Raw genomic sequence first — 17,613 nt, 5'->3', positions numbered from 1 at the left:
CTGAGCAATGGATAAAAACTAAAAAGGGAAAACTCAGAAAATAATCATCAGTTAATCTTTGCCACTATAACTATAAGGTGCGCACATAAGCTTCCATGCTGACGCCCGCAGAATCTGAATAGGCTGAAGTAGCCATGAAACTCTGCTTGGCAATCTCCTTAAGTGCAATCTTACTATGTTAGTTCTTTCTCGGGATATTTGAATGGTGAAAGCCTGAGGAAAATGATGCAGATGATATTTAACCAAAAGTAAACAAGGAGACTATTTGGAATGTAATCAGAAGTTAAATTTCCTCAGCATACACGAAGATGCACAGAAAATGTGCTAAACCAGAATCTTCAGTGATCCTTAACATTTCGGGGGGCACCAAAGCCTTTGAGAATCAAGTGAAAGGTATGGATCTCTCCTCAGAAATACACATACTCATACAAACAACTCTGCACAGTATTTTAGGGGTTTCATGAGCCCCTTGAGGCCTATTCCACACCCCTTCCCCAGACATCCCACTCTTTTTCTACTTCGGTTTTAAACAATAAGTTGATTATCACTCGTGATTTTAGTATGTTTCTTAATATAGATAAAAGTGTGGTGAATTAATGGGAATTGGGTCACCTGAATTAGAAGAATTAGATATTTTAAAGAAAAATTTTAATGATCTTTCCATGTTTTTATAACTCTCTGTATTTTACAATGTATTTTGTTACTCAGAATAGCATGTTGTTTTTTGTCTGCAAATGTTTACTCTCTTAGAATGTGGACTCATACTTAAAATTTTTATTAATAGTTATATTTCTAAATAGATGACATGCTTCTCAAAGTGGTGAACCACACGTTTTACTTCTGTATATCTTCCTTAGAGCTGGCATATACTATAATTAAAACAATAACAAGTAACCTGCTACTTGCTGGGTTCTTAACATGCCTGGCTTTATTTAATTAACACAACAGTCATTTTACAGACCAATGGTATCATTTAAGCTCATAGACCTAGTAAATGGTGGAATGAGGACCCTCTACGGATATGCTAAAGTAAAACATAGCCCTTTCCTCTTGCCATGGAGTGTGTATTAGAATTTTCTGAAAAACGTTAAAATATACTGATTAATAGGCAAGCTTCGGGGGGGTGGAACCTAGAATTCTGTATTCTCAGGCAGCAAGCCTGACATCAGTCTCACTTCCTGGGAATCGCTGCTAGATCTGTTTGTTGATTGAGTGAGAGAGGGTTTGTCTACACAACAGTGCTTCTCAGAGTGTAGTCCTTTAGACGATCTGTATCAGAATTATTTAGATCTCTGCTAAATAGGCCGGCAGAAAATGTGCGAATGCACTTCTTTTTTGTTTTGTTTTGTTTTGTTAAAGAGAATTGCTTTAGGAACCCTTGGTTATTTTTGCTTTCACCTGTTTAGGAACAGATAGCTAGGACAGATGGAAACCATCTCTACATGCTCAAGTCATTGCGGAGTGGTGTTCCCACTTTAGCTGTGATGTTGCCATGTGACAACAGCTATTGGGATCACAACATTGCTACCTTGGCTGATTCTTGGCACCTGAAAAATCTGAGATCAGGAGCTGCCTACATGTTCTAAGAGCTTTTGGCCTTTTTCACAGTGGGTCTGGAGAAGTGGCTTTGTACATCAGACTTGTTTTCCTTAACCATTGGCAGAAAATAAAGACTGACATTTGTATTTTTTAAAAAGTGGTTCCATTTATCTTCAAATCAGTTTAGGTTTTGACTGTTGTATAAGACTCTATGGACCATCTCCATGAAAGACACAGAAATAATTATCTGTTAGCAGCAGAAGAACAGAGAGAAAGGTATGTTCTCTCTTCTATCAGTAGATTATGTAAGATATCAAGGGCTTTGCAGGTATCTGAAAATTAAGCCCCCCAAAATTCAGAGATGTGCACCACACATAATATTGACAAAAAAATGACTAGCGGTTCAGAAACCTATTGGATTTTATAATAAAATGGTGAACTAAGAATAAAGATGGAAAGAGAGAATTTGGCTCAAATGAATTGGCTAGATACAATGTTTTGGTGAAAATTTCACTTAAGCCATAGCACCAAATTATCATAATTGTTAAGGATATCTTATAAAAAATCTCTTTTCCAACTGGCTATATTTTCCTTTTTTAGTTTGATCTGATTTTAGTTTCACATATTTTCTGAGGCTGACATATTTTTCCCTTTCATTTCCTAGCATTGCTCATTCAGGGCCTCCTTTCATGTTTGTTTTCCCTTTGGAAATTCCTGACTCTTGCTGCTTCAAATCAAGTCTTTTGGGAATGGCGAAGAAAAATGTATAGACATTTGGCATCTTTCTTCTCATCTCAAAAAGAGTAACTTGATTCCTTGAGGTGAAAGTAAGGTACAGTTTTACTGGGTATAAGCATAAAAGCATGAGTTACATTTGCCTTTTTCTTTGCTCTATACTATTGCTATGTCTCCATCTTTCTCATACCTCTATGGCCTTTCATATATCAAATAAATTCAAGAGTATAATAAAATACTTTTGCTTATGAATTTCATCAACCATTGGAAACTGGAAGTCTATGGAGAATATTTTTCTTTCTTCAAGTAAGTGGAAGAAGATTCAATGATTTGCTGAAATGGCTTGAAAACTAGGTAATTTGGGCAAAGATAGATGCTGTTACTGGCTTACCAAGGACCTACCATTTCTAATGTTCATGTAAGACCAAGGGACTCTGATTATATGGTCACTATTTACTATTAATTTTTATATCTAAGTTTATTAAGCTTACTTAGTTATAAAACCATGCAAGATTCCAGGGTCATGTTCTGAAACTCTCAGTTCACCTTGACCTCTATTGGTAGTGGCTAAATTATTTTTTGTTCCCTGCTCCACTTAATATCTTGATATACTAAACTTCCAATAACTACACGGTCAGTAGAAGAACACATGAAATAAATGAATATAGTAACATTATTTTATATTCCTAAAGAAAGAATAAAATTAATATAAATTGTCATCATTATACTGCCATGAAAACAGAAATAGGGTAGCTAAATAATTTTCTTGGCAAATATTAAGTACCCTCGTTGAGTTCAAATGAATATTCAACTGAATTTGGGGATAATGATAATATTAACTTTCTTAATGGCAGTGACTGTCCCAGTGATATATGCTTTATACGTTATTACTCCTTTTACCCTTCTATCTCTTTGAGGTAGCTACTATTACTACCTCCATCTTACAGATAAGAAAATTGAGGCTTGGAGAAGTCACACAAATTGTACAGGAAGAACCCAGTTTCAAATATAGTCAGTCTGATGCCAGAGCCTGCACTGTTCTACATACTCTTCAGAACAACAAAAAACAAGACAAACCCAAATTCCTACTATTAACTAATTAGAGGACTATTTGGATGAATAGGATTTGAAAAACACACACACACAAAGTTATGTCTACTCTTGGAAAATGTGTCATGATTTTTATGATTTTAAAACACATTGACTTTTAGTTTCTCTTTCCAAACAAGTGATCCAGGCTTTTTCATATCATAGTGATGTATCAGTGAATACTCATTTTAAGATATTCTGAGCTAATATCTGGTGTCAGAATAAACAACTAATCTGACAACTTAAGGCATCAATTGTTCAGGATATTTTATTCTTAACAAAACTTTATATAAAGTTGGCTGCATGTAAAAAATACAAATTTAGACAGATCATGCATACACAAAAACACACACCCGAACTGACTCTACTGAAATTACAAAATTGGAAAGTTTTAGCATTAAACTTTCCAAGTCTCTGCTTCAGAACTTTTAAAGAGTCTAGATTTTTTAGAAATCCATATTCAAGGGACAGAGGGGTTATGTGTGTTTATATGAGTAAAGGAATTAGTGTGTGTGTGTGTGTATGTGGAAAGTGAGCTCTTACTGGCATTTACTGCATTGTTAATGTGCCTATTTACTAGTTTATAGCTTTACTTTTCTGCAACCTTCTCAAAGGCAGTATGTCTTTTCACCATTGATTTCTTGGTACCTAGTACAACATGTCATAGCAAGCTTTCAATGGATGCTTGTTGAATTAATTACTGAGTTCAGAATGACAGGATGGGCTGGTGGGAGTTAAAGAAAATAGTCATTGTTCTAGACATTAACACACAAGAGAGAGAACCAGTCCTATGTTCATATAAACTCTCACCTAACTTTGTGCTACTTGGCACATGGACTCCCTACGGAAGGAGAAGAAGGCCCTTGAAGAACTAAAGTTCACCTTCCTCCTTTTATTTGTGTCTACACAAAGGAAACAGCACTAGCCCTTAGTGGCTTCAATGACATTGAGCTCCAATTGTGAAAAGATGTTTGCCAGGCTATCATTTATAGTTTGTGGCATTTGGGTGCAGTTTTGGGAAACCAATATAATTTAAACATGGCAGTGACTTTTATTGCTACTTCAAACCACTAAAAAATATAAGGCTCTAATAAAAATGTGATAGAATTATCATATAGTGTGATGGTGAGATTGCAGGTCACCCTGGATTAATTTACATAATTTTCATAATTATGTAAATTAATCCAGGGTTTGTGGGTTTTTTTCTTACTACAGAAATGAAAGGCAGACATTTTTAAAACAGAAACCATCTCTCCTTCACTGCCTTTGGCAAATAATTGCATTATTATTCATTCTGAGAGGAGTAACTAGTTAATTACAGCATGTCACAAGTATTTATGTGAGCCAAGGATTTGTTAGGCTGAGGACTGCATGGATGCCTTTAGGGATTTTTTTTTTCTTTTTTTTTTTTTTTGCATTTTCTTTTCTTCTGTTTTAAACCTATCTCAGTCTTTTGGCACTGCGATTACATAGATTTTTTTTCTTCTAGGCTACAAAGAAAAAGAATAAGTCTTACTTGAAAATAATCATTTTAGGGGTCTCTATGTGGAACTACAATCATCTAAAATCCTTCAAAGAAAATTAACATTTAAGAAAATCTTAGCTCTCTGAATTGTAAGAAAGAAAAGGAACATCCAATCATTTTAAAAGACTGCTTGATGGAGTGAAAAATCTAAATTATAGGAAGTAAAAGGTGGTGTCTAAGACAACTCATATACATTTATAATTATCTCATAAATATTTGGGGGGGGACCTGACTTAATTGAGTTCCCTGCCTGTCTTAAAATAGCTCTGTCAAGGATGTTCTGCACTGTGTTCAGTAAACCTTTGCCGAGTAGTTAGGAATGCCCCATCCCCTGCCCGAGCGGGAGGACACTAACGCTGCCAAGTAGCAAATCACTTATTCGTGTGTCTGGTTTGTGGCTGCCCTCTAATTTCACTAGAGTTTGGTTCATCCATTAAACATGCCTGTCACTTATTCCTCTCTCAAGGTCCTTGACTGGGTGTCCATTCTGAATTTTGACCATAGAACATTTCTAACCAGCTTTAAAGTACCCAGTTGCAGTTGCTCTGTAGTGAGCCCGGCTTTCTGCTTTGTTTCAGACTTTGACTGGTTTGTTTCCCTTGAGCCTGTCTCTGGAGTATTAGTCAGACACGTTCTGGCCTGGCCAGCAAATGAGGTCAGAGCGCCTGTCTATGCTCACCATCAGGACGTAATGGGGGAGCTGCACTACATGAATAATAGTAAAAACAGTGTGTACCTTTCATTCAAGACTCTTGTGATAATTTAAGTCCATTTACTCATTAACTCACACCACTCCTTTTGGTGGAGCTTGATTATGAGTATGTTATCTGTGAAAAGACGATGATTCATGATTAACTGTGAGTTGTGAAGGAAAAATGAGGTAAAAATCCATTGAAAACTTAAGTCCCCAATACAAAGTGTATAAAAGCAAGGACTGAGAGGTACGTCTGGTAAGTTTACCATATTGTTACTCAGGTGACATACATATATCCTTTTAGTTCAGAAACCCAGGAAGAACAATGCCCTTCTCTAGACACATTACCAAGACTGCAGTGAGGTTTTTCAAGGGGGGCCAGGCTTATCTTGTACCTGTAAAAAGCCTAGTTGCCATTAATATCTACCTCTTTATAAGGAGGAAAAGCATAGAAGTTGGCCTATGAGATGGAATGTTCTTGGGAATATTGGGGAAAAGCCTGTGACAACAAATAGCTACTCAATGGGTATGTATATGAAGAAAAACTGAGTTGAGAAAACTTTCCCTTGGGTGTTGCCATAACTTTCAAAAACAGGATCACAAATTGAACAGGGGGAACAATTCCTGGGAAAGATACTGATGGTCACATATTGAAAGAATGTCTAATATAACAACAAAGGCAGATGGGGCATGTGACTAGAGCTTAGAGCTTGGAATTTGGTATCAGATCTGTGTTTGAGGCTTGATCATATACTAGCTGTTTGACCTTGGACTAGTTACTTAAAATCCCCAAGCCTGTGAAAATGAATATACTAATTCAAGATTGTAGGGATGGAATGAAATAATGCACATAAATTGCTTAACAAAGTTTCTGAGAAGTTGTAATTACCCAATAAATAGTGATCATTAATAACTTTAGGCTTAATTGTTTCCAATCCTGGATGCAGATCTGCACCTTTGGAATATCTCAACCTTGGACTCCAACCCTAGGATTCTCACCAAGGAGCTCAAGGTGACAGCAGTTGTCAAAAATGCTTCAGGTGACTGGTGTGCAGCTGTGGTGAGTTGTTCAATAATTTCTTACCCTCTAAGTCTAAGATTTTCCACATTTATTGTGTGTAAGATTTACCACGAGAGATTCTGATGCAATGGGTCTGGGGGTAGGACTCAGGAATCAGCATTTTAAGCAAATTCCTTAGCTCTTTCTGGGGCAGATAGAGTGCATAGTCTACTGAGAAATCTCAGCTATCCTGACTCCAACCACACCCTTTTTCTCTCTTCCCTTCTTTCTATTATAAGGAGTTTAATATTCTTGTTTAATGTACATGCTTCTGTGACATGCATTACAATGCTTTCCTCCACATGCTACAGGTGATATTAGGTCTGTGTGGTGATAGGGGAAGGTGATTAAACGCACTGACTCAAAAACATCAGTGGTAGAGCAGCTGGCAGAACTGATTCACCAAATAAAACCAAGATAGAGTGGTGAGAAAGGAGATGAAGCTATGGAGGGCTCCCCTGTGCCAGGCACTTAGCTCCTCTGCAAGACTCTCAGGTTTATGCTCACAAGACAGGGAGGAAAAGGTGGAAACTGAACTATCTCAAAAGATGGGTGGGATTTAACAAAATCATGGTGAAGTAAATGACATGGGGAAATGTGTGGAGGCAGACAGTGCACTGGGTGCTGGGGGACCGCAAATAGATCAGTCTGATTGGAATCAGCTCTTCCCATCAAAAGTGTGGCAGAATACAACACTCTAGACAGATTGTAAAGGGCCTCAATTCCAGTCCAAGGAGTGGCCTTTATCTTCTAGGCAATGGGGAGCCCTGAAAGCTTTTTGAGCGCGGGGTGATGAGAAAGTCAACATGATGAAAGGGGTGTTTTAGGAAGATTAAGCTCGCAGTGGAGTGTGGGCAGAGGGACTAGTCACCAGGCTATTGCCATCAGCTAGGGGGACTAACAAGGAAAGCCCAGGAGTGAGGCATTCATGCTAAGAAAAGGAAGGATCAATAGGGCTTAGTGACTTGATACTTAAGGCATATATTTCAGCCAACTCCTAAGGCAAATATGTCACATCATGTGCTTCCTGCTCTACCTTTTCCTGCTCTTTTCCTGCTCTGCGTTGTGTTCCAAATCGAAAGATGATGAGAGGAGCAGGCAGGCTCAGTGAGGCAGCTGGACTGGGACTCAGGAAAGCGTGTTTTCCTGTCCTGGCTGAAATGATTTTCTTTCTCTGCTACTGAGACAGGGCAAACAGGGCTCTAGCCTGAGATCACCAAAGCAGCCTTAATAGCAGATGAAAGAGAACTATGCTTGTATTAATGCATACGCTGCCTGATGCCAGGGTTGATTTAAGAGGACTGTGGCAGCAGGTACTTTTAATGTCCACTGCCTTAGAGAGCAAACAAGGCTCCCTCCTAAGCAGCCCCTCTTCAGTATCCGTGATACAGCTGAAGCAGGATTTGGCTCATGATCCATTTTCATGTATCACGGCTGCATTTTTTTTTAGGATTTTTTTTCTCCCTTTTTGAAGCAGCTGCATTTACATCTTAAAATAATCAAAGTAAACAATTCTTCTTCCTCATACACATTTTTAAAGTATCTTGAAGCAAAAATCCCTCATTAGCATCATGTGTATGCTCTTGCTCATTAAGCTGGAAAACATTTTCAATAACCAAGGCTGACTCTGCGATTACTAAGAGTGGTTGCTCTGACTAGCTGGGTCTTAATACACAACAAAGTCAGAAAGCATGAAAACCCCAGAATTAATAGTTGGAAGGAAAAGCAATACAGTGCAACTAGGGTGGAAATCACATTTGAGTAACATGATAGACTCAATTCTCACTCACTTCTCCTGTCATCAGCACGTGGAGTGTTTCTGTACCTTCCTTTGGGCCCAGCTGTGGGATTGCCGCACCCACTTCAGCCAGAGGGACGCCTTCCTGTTCATATTTTACAAACTGGCCCTCTGGTATGCCTTCATTTGACAAAGGGCTTTGAGGAGTAAATATGTATGAACATCACTACAGTCTAGATTTTCTACAAAGCTGAAACTTAACATCACACCCTTGGATTTTATCCACAAGATATAAGGAACAGTAGATGAAAAATAGCTCTGCATTGAGGAAAAATTGCTAGTTTGAGGATATTGTTCATTACATTGTACAGGTGGTTTTGATTTGCTTGTTTAATTTTTATGCATTTTTCTATAAGGATATTCATGATAATTCTTTTCAGAGAAAAAAGACAGTCTCACTTGAGAATCTGGCATATCTCCTATTATTAAATAATGTCAGCTTAAGAGGTAATATGTTTTCTTTTATGCCTTGGCTCTCAGGGAGCTTGGAGATAAGCAGTAAGTGAGTATGGGGGGCAGGGGAGGAAGGAATGTGAATGAATGATGGGTGGTACATGGGAACAACAAAATGTCTGTCCAACAAGTTTTAATCAATTTTATTGCTCTTACGGTATAAAGGTAGGAAAACAAGATGACATGTGTGTACTTATAGCATTTCCTTATGGAATTAATTCTCAGTGTTTTTGTGACATGCTTTTTCCAGACTGATAACAAAAGTTTATGCTGTTATAGTTGGGCATGAAAATAAAGCACTGATTCATTTATTCTGGCATGAACTAATTCTATTCATAATTAAAGGTTGTACCAATGATCTCCCTTTATGATTACGTCATCCTTTCTTTTCTACTAATTTAAATTTGCATTTAAAATAATATTTAATACATATTTTAACATGCTATCATAAATAGCATTATTGGAGTAATGAAAAAATTATAATAAAAATATTCATATGGATCCTGTATCCTTAACCTTGTTAAAAAAAATGGGGAATATGATTAAGGAAGGAGGACACCTTAACCTTATCTGTAATGTTGTTTCTTAAGAAAAGATCAAAAGCAAATACAGTAAAATGTATGTGTTAAAACTAGGTGGTGGATGCACAAGTGTTATATCACCTTTGATGGTTTCAAAATATAATTAAAAATAAAAATATCAGATTTGACAATTTGCTTAAAATAATTATATTACCAAGCTTGGTAAATATATTTTGCATTGATTTAGATCTGGATCATTTATTACTAAATTGTTTAAACTAAATTTGAAAAAAAAGTAATATGTATATGGAAAAATTCCAGTGGAATAAAATGTTTCTTCATAAATAACTATTTAAGATTGAGCTGCCTGCCAGGTGTGGCTCAGCGGTTGAGTGTTGACCTAGGATCCAGGAGATTGTGGTTCGATTCCCAGTCAGGGCACATGCCCGGGTTGCGGGCTCGATCCCCAGTTGGGGGCGTGCAGGAGGCAGCCGATCAATGACTCTCTCATCATTGATGTTTCTATCTCTCTCTCTCCCTCTCCCTTCTTCTCTCTGAAATCAATAAAGATATATTTTTTTTAAAAAAAGATTGAGCTTATGTCTGTACAAAAATGACTTTCAAGCAGAGTATATTATATGAAGGGAATTTTCTCCATCTCTCTCTCCTCCTCCCCCTACTTGTTCACCCACTGAAATGTTACACTCGCAAACACATGGTGGCATTTTGGTTTACTGGTCCAAGCAGCGCCGACTTCCTGCAGCATTGCCGGTGAGTTCTGATTGCTCTGAAACAGGGCTATGTGGCAATGTTGTCGGCCAGAAATAGTCGTGAGCTATTCCAAAACCCTTGGGAGGAAGGCCTTTACGTCAAAATGTTTGAACATTTTGCCTTGAAATAAGAATGCTTCCAAGCATTCTCAAAAATATTAAGCTTTAAAAGGGAGTTGTGAGCTCCCTATAAAGTCCTCTGGCTAATGGTGTTTGGAGGGCTGCAGCTATTATTGGCAGAAGCATGCCCTATCCCCCCTTTTTTATTTCTAAGGACATACATTTTCATTTATTATGAAATCACATTTAATATAGTCTAATCCTATAAGCACCAAATATATATTAGTTGCCAGGTATTTGGGCTAAACATGAGAGACACCAAGATGGCCCATGTGATCCCAGCTGGCAGAAGAGATCACAGTGAAATGAGAAAAACAAGTATCCATAAAACAGTGTCATCAGAGCTGGGCTCCGTTGGCATGGACAATGTGCTTTGAGAACAGTGAGGAGGAGTAACTGCCTCCACCTGCAGAGTCTAGCAGGGATTCACAGGCTTCTCCCTTGTGTGTTCATTTTAAAAGTTCACTCAAAACTTGTCTTGTGTTTCACGTTAGAAATGACATCATATATGTCCTGTTTAGGATGCAGAGCCATAGAGGGTCCTGGAAGTCAGGCCCAGCCATTGAAAGAACCCTGGTATCCTTTCATTTGACAAAGGGTTTTCAGGAGTAAATATGTATGAACATCACTGCAGTCTGATGAGCCAGGGTTCAAGGCTCTGGGGTCTGGTGCGGGCACTCTGCCTCTCTAGCAGCTGGATCTTTGGAAGGACATGCTGTCCCAATAAGATGTCTAGGGTGGTCAGCTCTAAAATTCTACTTTTTTTCCTTATACTAGTACTACTAGTTATTTCTATTTATCCAGCTCATTCTTGTCTTCCTGCCATCCTCAGTCTTTGTTGTTTCTTCCCTTCCTCTATACTAAATGAGTTTGGCAATGTCCCCTGCCCTCCCTGACTCCTAGTCACAGTGCTTTGCACATAGTAGACATTCTACATATAATGGTTGAATGAATGAATGGATGAGTGAGAATTGTGTTTAATTTTTCAACATTCCCTTAATGCCTTTCCAATCACTCATTACTCATTGATGTCCAACTATCCAGTGTTCTAATCATGCTCTTGGCCATCTGGGAATGCTTCCTTCCTGGGGCTGAGGCTCTTTCTAGCTGCTTGCTATTTCATCATCGGTAGCCATACTCACTTGTTTTCCATCCTGTCCTGTGTCACCAATCTCCAGAACGGACCTGTAGATCTTGTAATTAGGGTCTCAGCTCATTATCTGTCCCTAGTAAATGCTTGCTGAATGAATGAATGATAGGCCTGAGTTACAATCCTAAATTTTCAAGTTACTTGATGCATCTGTAAAATGTAGAAAATAACTCCTAGCTCATAATAACACTTACCTCAAAAGGTTATTTGAGGGCATAAATGAAAAACAAATGGAAACAACTTTGAGTAATATTTGTTGGGCTGGTTCTGTTATTTCCCTTGTTCATGGAATTTATTCATCTTGTATTAAATTGGTCTAGTCCATTCCAGGTTGGACATAACTACATTACCTTTCCACCTTCACCTAACTGATCAACTGCAAATAAGCTTTGACCCAATGCAAACAAAAGAACTATTTGTAATGCATATTTATCTAAAATCTATAAATTGAGTTTTTTTCTTTCGTGTTTGGAAGTACAAAAAGATTATTGTCTCTCTCAATATTTTTGAATAAGAAAGAAACTGTGAACAGATAACATCTCCAGTGTATTCTGTTTTAAAGATGAGATATTTGGCATTGTTCTATAAATTTTACTATGTTTTATTCTATGTAACTTTCAAAATATAAAAGCCACTTACTTATCTGATTTTCCAGAAACATTACAATTTCTTGCAAAACCTGAGAATGCATTGTACTGAATAATGCTAAAAATAAGTTTGTTTCTCTCCAACATTTTTCCTAGCCCTTGCTATTTTTGTCCCTCACTTCTTCCTTACCTTTCTTTCTTTCTTTACTGACTTCTATCTGTCCAAATATTTAAGTCAATATACAATCTAAGTACGTACAAAAAAAAAAAAAAAAAATCCCCGGTTGTTCGTGGTCCTTGCCACCTAGCACAGAAGCTTACCATTTAGAACACGGAAAGGGCCAATGTTCTTGATAATAATGTAGAAAAACACTTTTTAATATGTTGTCTATGAAGATGATATAAATGTATTTATACTCAGAGAAACAATATAAATGAAATGAGAGATAAATCTACTTGCACGTTCGAACATAGTAGAAACAAACTCAATTTATAGATTTTAGATAAATGCCCATAGCAACACGCATAAAGTCACTTTGGAGTCTTTTTGCTCTCATTTAATTTTTCATGCTAGAGTTATTTGTTAATGGTGCTATTCTTTTTATTTTAATTAAATGTCTGCATTTCTTTTCTTAAGCATGGCTGTGCAAAATGGTCCTTCTCTTAGCTTTATCTCAGAAGGCTTTGTAAGCTGCATAGTTAAATGTGGGCTTTTCTTTTAGTCATAGCAGGTGACCATTACAGGAGCACAGTATGGTTTTTAAAAGAGTATTTTGAATTTTAAGGGAAAAAGTATTTTAATGAAACCGATAACTTATTGGTTATAACAAACACTAGGGTTATTATAAGTTATAAACTGAAACTTGGCAATATTTTCATTATTTTAACTTTGTTGTGACTATATATTATAGACAGTGCATATTAGGAACTTTATTTATCTTTACCAATGCTAATTACCAATTTCATAAATTGCCAGTTTTCTGTCTTAAGCAAATTAAATTATAATTTCTTTGAATTCAAAACAATATTTCTTATCATATATTTTCTTTTTTTTTCAAAATAAGTACCTTTAAGTGACACACTATAAATGGACATACAAACATAAATAATGTTTAAATAAATCAGCCTATAGTTGATTACAATTTAAAATCATTGTGTGAAAACTGTTTTTTGTGCCCCTGAATAGCATGTACTCAGTCCCTTCCTCATTCATAACTGATCTACCAAGATTTGACAGTTGTCAGGCAGGCAGACTTGGGGCTTGCTGAGATCATTATCAGACACACATCAAGGCACCGATGGGACCAATGCCAAAAACCATGCAGGACGCTTTCATTCCTCATCCAGATGTTGTATCAGGCAGGGGGCCCCTTGAACATCGGCTGGAGTGTAAGCTCATATTATCCCTTACACAATGCTAATCCTCAATACATGACTGGTCTGTTCTCTAATTTGGGATTTTTTAATATGAAAAATTACTTTTTAAATGTAAAGTTCTAATTAAAAGTAATGTAATTACAAACATGTTTTTATCTAGAAAGAATTGGGCCGACTTTAGCTTTCTACTCATACTCATAGATTGGAGAGTATTTTGGATCATAAGAGACTGAAAATATTGTACTGAGAAAAAAAATTGAATAACAAGATATAGAAAAATTAGTAAAAGTGTATACAATTTAAAAATTATCTTCTCAACACACAAAAAAGAAAATTTGGAGGCTAATCCAGAATTAGGACACTTAGATGAGAGGAATAAAAAAACAGTTAAAGACGAGTATATATATTCTCTCTATATAAATCACCAGGGAAATGAAAAAGCCTCTGAATTGCTTTCCCTGTTTCTATTCTGCTTCCCTGGAGTCAGTTCACAGCACAGCTAGGGTGATGCTTTTAAAATGCAAACAAGACCAAATCATTCCCTTGCTCAAAACCCAGCAAAGGCTTCCCATGGTCCTTAGAATAAAATCAATGGTTCTTACCAGGGTTTAGGAAGCCCTATGTGATCTGGCCCATGGTGACCTCTCCAATTTCATTTTTTATCAATCTTCTCCATCCTTTCCATGCTCCAGAATTACTGGGCTTTTTTTACTGCTCCCTGGACACACCGTATATGCCTCTGCCACCAGGTTTTTCACTTGCTGTTCCATCTGCCTGGAATGTTCTTACAGCAGATATTTGCAGAGCTCAAAGATGACCTTTTCAGAGAAGCCTTCCCTGAATACCCTATCAAAATCAACACAGTACCATATCTGAATTCTGACATTATATTACATACTTGATTTTTACACTATCTGTTTTCTTCACTTCAGCCTATGCTACATGTAGAAAGTGACTTGGTCTGCTTTGTTTGCTACTGTATACTTCATGCCTAGAACAGTGCCTGGCACATAATAGGCACTCAATAAATATTTGCTCAGAAGATGAGTAAACAAATAGGTTCCTGACCTAAAATATGCTTATATTTCAAGGATCCAGACAAGATAAAGTTTTGTTTTGAACTATATGGCTAATTAGATAAATTCATATTAGTTTGCTTCAGTTATCAAGGAAAGTATTCATTCTTGCATATAAAAATATTTATTCATTTTTTTTTGTTAAATGCTCAGCTCATAGTGGACAGAAAAAGTTAAGAATCATATGACTTCACTCATACTTGGGATATAAAACTGAAAGCAACAAATGAACAAACAAAAACAAAATTAAACAAAAACCTCAGACACAGATGACAGTGTGGTGGTTACCAGAGGGAAGGTGTGTGGGGGAAGTAAAGGATGAAGGGGGCCAAATATATGGTGACAGAGGATTTGACTTTGAGTGGTGGGCTCACAGCGCAATATCCAGATGATGTATCATAGAATTTTACACTTGAAACTTACATAATCTTATTAACCAACGTCACTCCAATAAATTTAATTTAAAAATAAATAAATAACCATATTATATCATTTCACTTTTTTTTTTTCATCGTGATGCTCAAAATGGTTTAGACTCCCTATTGGTCAGACTCTTCTTATTCTGAATGAAAACTCAATCAGCCTTGTTTCTTTTAATGATTATTAAATTTGTGCCAACCTTGGTTACTGCTATCCTTAAGATCACTTATCCTTCAAAGTATGAGTCAGTGTTTACTGCAGAGGTAGAGAGTGATTGAAGGTTACTGTCTGCTGTAAGCCTTTGCCAATCAAGTAGTTTCTTCATCTTTAGGCAATTTAGTATGTGTCTAATTTAAGTAATTTGATCATTTAATCATTCTGATCTGACTTCCAATTATACTTGTATCAACAGATCTATTTCATTTCAAAGATGTGGCAGCAGCTACTGGAAACTGAATAAACTTGGGCCTGTCCTGGTTGAAAGTGCTTTCTATAGGTTCAAAAATTTAAAAACAAGGGGGGGGAAATGTCTATCAATTTGTTGCTTATGTTATATGAAATTATTGCTAAATCATGAGTTGGAATCAAAAGATGTTAAATATTACATAAATATTTGGAGTGAAAATTTTTTCATTTTTCAAAGGCATTATTTTTATTTGACTATGGATTTTGGAGACTATTAGGCAGAAGGTATGTTCTGCAGTAAATGTGGCTAATTAGGCAAGAAAATTAAAAGACAATAGCTCCTTTTGCTTAACATGATTTCTTAGGCAGCAATGCTCTTCTTTCTTTCTGATACAGATCCTGTGTCTGGGCACATAGCATGCTGTTAGGGTGGTGGTTAGTTAATATTAGGGATTGGACTATATATTGTAGATAAAGTATTATCTACAAAATTATTTATAAAATAACATCTAGCCCGGTTGGGCATGGCTCAGCGGTTGAGCATCGCCCTAGGATCCAGGAGATCATGATTTGATTCTGGGTCAGGGCACATGCCCGGGTTGGGGGCTCGATCCCCAATCAGGGGTGTGCAAGAGGCAGCCGATCAATGACTCTCTCATCATTGACATTTCTATCTCTCTCTCTCCCTCTCCCTTCCTCTCTCTGAAATCAATAAAGGTATATTTTTAAAAATAATAATAATACCTAAAGATTATAGCTGAGATTTGTCATTGGAATATTTTTGCTGACAGAGGGGACATTAATGGTTGAATGGTATTCTAGAGGCTGTCACAAGTTTCTTTTGCCAGGCTCATCAGGACTAAAATGGTTACAGGGTTTTAGATGCTACTTCTGAACTTGTTCTATTTGGCTACATGTTCTGCAATATGTGTACCCCTTTGAAAGAACTTATGATTAAAAACTAAAGCTGTGGCTAACTTGCACAATTTGTAGTCTATTTTTAGAAGTCCAAAGAATGATTATCTTTTGATAATGTTTTAAAATAGGAGAAAACACAAGCATATTAAATATAATACACTTTGAAGAAAACTTAGTTAAACAATCTACACTACATAAAAGGGATACTACATTTTTAAAAGATCAATGTACATGCAGGACACGTAGTGATTACTTAACAAGTAACTTAAAACATTTGAACAATAAGTGTGACATTTAGAAGACAGCTCCTTTCTGAGAAGGTACACACCATTCTATGCGGTATCATATTCAGGAAAGTAGAACCAGAGCTGTCAGTGTACCTGGGAGACGAGTGTCTGTCCGCTTTTCCTTGAAGCATAATGCCAGTGTCACAAAATGTTGGTGTTGTCGCATATGATAACACATAGTTCAAGCAATCACTGTGGCGGCCTAACCCACTGCAGTGTATGCAGTGTAGTCACAGACAATGAGAAGCTTCACAGGCCGAGACACTGAAAACGAATGTTGGCTAAATATAAGATCTGTACAGAGGTGATCCGATATATCTACACCTGAAGATGTTTATTGATTTTAGAGAGAGGAAGGGAGGGAGAGCGAGAGAGAGAGGAACTCCAATCTAAGAGACACATCAATAAATGGCCTCCCTGACCAGGGATCGACACACAACCTAGGTATGTGCCCTGACCAGGAATGGAACCTACAACATATTAGTGTATTGGACCACGCTCCAACCAACTGAGCCACTGGCCAGGTCAGGATATTCACTTTTTAACCTACAAATTCTAAATATTTTTTTATTTTATTTAATTTTAATTTTATTTTTTGACTTTAAATGATATTTTATTTTTCAATTACAGTTAACATACAATATTATATTAGTTTCAGGTGTACAACCAAGTGATTAGACATTTTATAACTTACTAAGTGATCACATCAATAAATCTAGTACCCATCTGACACCATATAGTCACTACAGTATTACTGACTATATTCCGTATGCTGTACTTCAAATCCCAGTGAATACCAATTTGTACTTCTTAATCCCTTCACTTTTTCACCCATCCCTCCATCCCTCCTCCTATTTGACACCCATCAAAATGTTCTCTGTATCTATGAGTTTGTATCTGTTCTGCTTATTTATTTTGTTTTTAGATCTATTTTGTGTGATGTAAATATAGTTACCCCAGCTTTTGTTTGTTTGTTTCTATTTTCATGAAATATATTTTCCATCTCTTTACTTTCATTCTGTGTGTCTTTCCATCTGCAGTGCGTCTCTTGTAGACAGCATATGTAAGGGTCTGGTTTTGTTATCCATT

General features: G+C 36.7%; 1 protein-coding gene across 1 annotated transcript in view; it reads right to left on the bottom strand.

Moving 5' to 3' along the window:
• Positions 1-17,613, bottom strand: part of TMEFF2 (transmembrane protein with EGF like and two follistatin like domains 2) — a 217,153-nt gene that overhangs the window by 52,460 nt on the left and 147,080 nt on the right. The window lies entirely within an intron of this gene.

Source organism: Miniopterus natalensis, chromosome 8 (genome assembly GCF_054644295.1).
Source record: "Miniopterus natalensis isolate mMinNat1 chromosome 8, mMinNat1.hap1, whole genome shotgun sequence".
NCBI classification, from domain to species: Eukaryota; Metazoa; Chordata; class Mammalia; order Chiroptera; family Miniopteridae; genus Miniopterus; species Miniopterus natalensis.
This window is presented reverse-complemented; position numbering and strand designations above follow the sequence as displayed.